A 6,307-nucleotide genomic window follows, 5' to 3' on the forward strand; every position below is an offset into this window, starting at 1 on the left:
AGCCAGGAAGCAGGAGAGGGTGGGTTGGTGAGTAGGGGGAGTGGTGAGGGAATAGGGTTGTTTTTGTTTTTGTTTTTGTTTTTTGTTTTTGGAGGGGAAACCAGGAAATGAGATATCATAAGAAATGTAAATAAAGAAAATATCTAAGAAAAAGAAAAAGAAACCGGTGGATCAAAAAAAAAAAAAAAAGAAAGAAAGAAAAGAAAAGAAATCAAGGGAAACGGGCAGCAGGTACAGTATGGAACGGTGCTGAACTCAGAAGAAACAGACTCAACACTTGGCTTTTCCCATTCCTCTACTCAAGTTTGAACTTTAAATTTGCTTCTTTAATATCTGATCTATTTCTTCTTATTAATTGACTGCTTTCTTATACTTCTAAAAGTAATAGAAAACTAATCCAAACACCCACATTTCTAAGCCTGCACTGTAGGTGACTGAAGATGCAACTTAGTAAACAATGGAAGAAACTGGAAGCTCCATTGTGAATGCAGTTTATTGAGCTGGAAAGCTGGTACATGGAGATTCTGTCAAAGGAGATTGTAAAGAAGCCAAAGTTCTCCTCATCTGCGACCAAGCTGCTTTGTCCTTCGGTGGAGGTAAGGGTTAGTATCATGCTGGCAATCTGTAGCATATCCAACATCTCTGAGCTCAACTGCATCTACTCCACCCTCATCCTGCAGAACAGTCATGGAATATAAGATCAATGCCTTCATCAAAGCAGCTGGTGTCCCCTTAGTCCACATCCTTGCCAGTGTGTGCTGTCACCTGAATTTTTTATCTTAGCCATTCTGATGGGTGGAATCTCGGGGTCATTTTTTATTTGTATTTTTCTGATGACTAAGAACATCAAACATTTTTTCTCTTTTTTATTAATTTATTTATTCACTTTACATCCCAGTATTTGTGCCCTTCTCTTCCCAATCCCTGCCTCACACAGCTCTTCTTCCAAGTTCTTCTTGTCATTTGAGATTCCTCTGTTGAGAATTCTAGTACTTGGTTTGTTGGTGTCTTGAATTCTTGAATATTTTGGATATTTGCTCTCTGTTGGATATTCCCTGCCATTGGATCCCCTTCCCTCTACCTGGATTGCCTGGTTGTGCCTCATTGGGAGAAGATGTGCTCAGTCCTGCTGGGACTAGATGCCACAGAATAGGGTGGTATCCAAGGAAGTTACCCCCTTCTCTGAGAAGAACAGGAGGGGAGAGTAGGGTGAGGGATTTGTAAGGGTGGGAGTGGGAGTAAATGAGGGAGGAGAGTCTGTGATCAAGATATAAAGTGAATTAAAAATATATATTATTGGTAAAAAAAAAAAAAAAAAAAAAAAAAAAAAAAAAAAAAAAAAAAAAAAAAAAAAAGCAGCTGACCTATATTGTTTTCAAAGGCCCTGGATACTGTCAACATAAGGAGCCTCATCTGCCATGGAGGAACTTGTAGTTCCACTCCAGTAGCTGAAGCTCCAGTGGCAGATAGTCCTGACTCTGCTGTCCTAGCTGAAAAGAAGAAAGTTGAAGCAAAGAATCTAAGTAGTCTGATGATGATATGGGCTTTGGTCTTTTTTCATAACCCTCCTTTATTAACATGTTAAATAAAATGCCAAGTCTATTAGTCATTTATTCATTCATTCAGACAGACAGACAGAAAGACAGAAATGTAGGGAAGAAAATAATAGAGCCACATCCAAGAAAGGAACTGTGAACTATTGAAAGATAGTAAGAACAAGAGTCATTTAATGCATGCCCTTATCATTAGTAGTTATAACTTGAGAAAAATAGCAAAATACATGTTCCTTATGTAAAATAAACTATAATAAAGCATGTCTAATGATGCTGATGGGGAAAAAGCACTTGAAAATTGCTAGTCTTTTTTCTTAGTAATTCAATTTTTTAATTAAAATATAATTTCATCATTTAGCCCCTTCCTATCCTCCCTCTAAGACTTCCTAGTTCTTCTCCCTCAACCTTACCCATGTCCCAATGTTTATTCTCAAATACATGACCTCTTTCCTTTGATTATTATTGTTACTTATATATGCATAAACATGTAAATATAACTTACTGAGTTCACTTAGTGTTGTTTGTGTTCATTTGCAGAGCCAATCACTTGCTATTGCATAAACAATGAGAGGATCTTCCTTATGAAAGACTAATTCTACCTACCTCAGCACTCATTAGTCAACTGTAGTTCTTTGTCTAGGGTTGAGGCTCAGGAATGATTTCCCCATTCCATATTAGAATGCCTATTACTGTTGTCACTGTTCTGATCCTATTTTATCAAAAAATTGTTGAAGTATTATGAGTATACCTTCCCTGCAATTTCTAGAAAACACATTCTCTCAATAGACTTCCTGGTCCTCTGTCTCTTACAACTTTTTCACATACTATTCTGAGTTGTTCCATTGTGACTAGACACATCATAATCAGGTGTTCCTTGTATGTTGGTCAGTTATGGTTTTCTGTGATGGTCCTCTTATGGTATAAGGTGGTGGCTTGAAGAAGCCCAATATAGGTAACTTTTCACCTTTTATCACTCTTTTCTTTCAAGACTCAGTTGTGTCATGTGATGTTTTTCTGGAACCTGTCTGATGAGAGGATATTTTGGCTGAAGCAGACACATGGGAGGATGTTTTGCTGAGAAGAGACATGTGATATTTTTCTAGAAGCTGCCTGGAAAAAAGCCATGTGCATTTTGCTAGAGTGGATACTTGAGAGACCACATAATTCAGGTAGTGGATGATGCTGTGTGGTATTGGTACATCTTACTATTCTTTGCTGGTCATTGTTGGGCTTTGCTGATGCTGGTCTTCGCTGACTACACTGTATGTTATTCTTTGCTGGTCATCATTTGTTGTGACTTCATAGAGAGAACTTCTGGTGGTGTTCTGGTAGCTTCTTGAATCTTCTGTGGCCTTGGGTTGATTGGCAAAGCTTCACAGTTTCTTCTGGATCAAACTGCTGTTGCTGATTCATGAATGCTGTTTGCAAGTGGATAGAGCTACCACTACTGATTCATATGGACTAAACTGCTGATATCCTGACAATGCAGATTGGATATGCTCCAAAGACTACTTGTAAACAAGCCCATTATCCTTCTTTGCCCTATTAACCTTTCATTTCCACTACCCCTGGTGGGTGGTGTGCTAAAAGAAAGGTTAAAACATTAAGTACCCTTATTAAGAGTAGGTTTTGAAAACTCAAAGCCTACAGTTATTAACCATCATTGTTCAAGAGACTCCTAAATATTATAAGCTATTGTTATTGCACGTGCTTGGCCCTCAGAGGTGGAAGATAAACCCCTATTGCTCAAGACACCACGCACCTCAAACAGGACCCATAAAGTCTTAGCTGTAACTTAAGAAAATCTTCCTCCTTGGAGTACTAGCTTTCCTGTTATCAAAAGACACTATAAGACTCCTAAAGAAGGAAAGAAGCCAATAGTCCCAGCCATCTTTGAAGCACAGCAATAACCTACCTGGCATGACAACCCTAAGAATGCAGCATACCATGGTGGAAACCAACTGCTCTTATTGGACTTAAGACCTGCTCGACAAGAAAGAAATTGCAGATAGTACTGGATAGTCGACTAGCCTGGACAAATGAAGTCATTGATCTTGGACTAAAATTAACAACCTTCATTTTGCTAAATGAACCGAATCCCCAAGTATATTCTGAATATTTATCTTTATATTCTCTACTCCACATCATGACACTTTGAGGCAACTTAGTTTTGGTTCCCAGGCCACAGGCCAACCATCTTTGGCTTAAAATAAAATATCTTTTATTCCATTTGAGGTAAAGGCTTGCTTTGTACATATATTTTGCTACAAGAGTGTGAGGCCACATGAATCATCCATTTAGAACAGGTCAGCTGTCTGGCACTAGTTAGTAGCATGGGATTTTTGCACTCAATCATTTATGCTGCTTCCTTGGATGTAAGTTGGTGAGTTTCTACACAGGAGACAGGATCTCAGGGCATCTATATGTATACTAAAAATTGTATGTTTGAATATCATCACATCTTGATGTCAAAGCATTCATTCAGTTAAATATTGCCTTTTATTTTAAGAATATTTAATTCTTTGGAAATATTTATTTATATATGTAAGCATACTTTTCAGACTACACGGTACATTTTTCTTAATTTTCAAAGCATTCATGTGTTTATGGAATAATATTGAATCTTTCTTCCTGCCTCATTCCCAAGGTGTAATTCTCCTTTCCTATTATTTCTCTGGCTATTTGAAACTGTTTCTCTTATCTTCAAAATCTTTGAGTGGCTGGTCATAAAAAACTAAAAAGTAAAGGACACTTGTTCTTATCTGCCCTATAGAATGGGAGTGTCAAATATAATATGCCATGATATAAAATATTGTTATAAGAAAGTTCCCCCTCCCAAATAAAAATACTCTACTCCTGAAATAGAGAGAAACTTCTTGAGAAAGGCCACATACAAGACAAGGTTTGGTCAATGAATTTCTTGAGATCCCACCATATTCCATTTAGTATGTAGAATAAACACAAAATACCAGAAAGAAGCAAATTCCAGGTGGGGGTTTGGGAGCTATTCTCTCCCATCAGCAGCACACAAATGTGACTCAAAACATAAATCCCTAGGTATAATAAAGAAGCTTGATTTTTCAAGAGAAATAAGTAATAGAGCTTCACATACAGATGAAACGTTTGGTAGAAAACTGTCTACCAAACAAAAGTTGGTTTTATGTTTAATAATTACAAGTTTTTAACATTAAAGATGTTTAATGTCAACTATGTCTATATATACACCTGTTTGAACAGATGGTCTACAGCTACTATTGCTACTTTGAGGACCATGGAAGTTTCAAGAGCTTGAACCTTTAGGAAGGAAGGGAGTTACTTGACATGATCCTGTTATTTTGATAGCCTGGCACACTTTATGTCCACTCTTTTTATAAATTGCATGGTAAAGCAATTTTTCTTGACATGCCTAAATTAAGATGTGTATTTAAATAAATATCAACATTTTAAGAATTATTTTTAAATTTTCAATCATGGCATCAGCATATAGGAGCCTGTCTTCTCCCCTGGCCTTGTCATTGTTCTTTATGAAAAAAACAAATATTTAATGGTCCTTATTATAGGCAGGTCCTTTAAGGGTTAACCTTGGGATTTTGGCATAAAATAAAATAAAATAAAATAAAATAAAATGTGTTACATTAAAAAATCCTGGGTATTATTGCATGTTTCAAAGTTCACAAAAGGCACCTGGAAAATTTCTCATGTAGACAGGTAATCCTAGTATGTTGTCTGTGGAGGAATCCAATGTTATGTTGCCCATGTTCTGGTGGATGACCAATATCCATGCACATACAGGTAGCATTAATTGGACTTTACAAGTTAAAAATATAAATTTGAACAAAGGACCTGAGGTAAAGAAGAAGATGTGTTGAGAGAGATCCTGATGAGATGGAAAGGGGTAGGGGGCAGGAGTTAAGTGTGGATATGATCAAAACACATTGGTTACATGTATGAAATTTTCAAACAATTAGAATAATAATTTCAGTATGGAATAAATTTAAAAATGCAAAACTGAGGTGTCTACAGATTTTGTTACTCAATTACTTTCAGGAATTACATGAGCATATTAAATCTTGGCCCAAGATGTTTGAGAGAGAGATGGACCATAAAAACAGTTAAACTATTAAAGAATGGATTTGGTAAAAACAAAGCAGAAAGTTCTGTATCTCAGAGGTTGATTAAATGAAAGAAAAGTAAGCATTTTAGATTATACATAATCTAAAGAATATGATGAAAAGAAATACAGAGACCCACACTAGATAACATGTCAATAGTGAAATTTCTTGGACAACTCAATACTAAATGGGATATCTCCATGAAATCCCTTATGGAATCACAGAAATCTATAGAAGAGGAGAAAGGAAGAGGCAGTGGGCACAGACAACATGAAGAAAGCAAGGTCTTCTAAAAACAACAGAACTGATGCAAATATGAATCACAGAGATGCAGCATGCATAAGAAGGCTGTCATAGGTTTAAGCCAGATTGGGTTCCAGAGATGAGAGAGGAAGAAAATACAAGCTCTCTTCCTTAACCCAGAGGCTGTCTCTTTTTTCTTCCCAGTTTTTAGATTAAAATATGCAAATGTGGCCGATCGGTGGTGGCACATGCCTTCAGTGCCAGCACTTAGGAGGCAGAGGCTGGCGGATCTCTGAGTTTGAGGCCAGCCTGGTCTCTGGTCTACAGAGTGAGTTCCAAGACAGCCAGGACTATACAGAGAAACCCTGTCTCGAAAAACCAAAAAAAAAAAAAAAAAAA

The 6,307-nt window shown here is 36.9% G+C and overlaps 1 long non-coding RNA gene across 1 annotated transcript; it reads right to left on the minus strand.

Moving 5' to 3' along the window:
• Window positions 1–475: 475 nt before the first annotated feature.
• On the minus strand, window positions 476–2,163 carry LOC116095367. Its single transcript, XR_004120573.1, has 2 exons — window positions 2,056–2,163; window positions 476–674 (listed from the first exon to the last, which is right to left on the minus strand). It is a non-coding gene; the product is annotated as an uncharacterized LOC116095367 (long non-coding RNA).
• Between the last annotated feature and the right edge of the window lie 4,144 nt (window positions 2,164–6,307).

Source organism: Mastomys coucha, unplaced genomic scaffold, assembly GCF_008632895.1.
Source record: "Mastomys coucha isolate ucsf_1 unplaced genomic scaffold, UCSF_Mcou_1 pScaffold18, whole genome shotgun sequence".
NCBI lineage: Eukaryota > Metazoa > Chordata > Mammalia > Rodentia > Muridae > Mastomys > Mastomys coucha.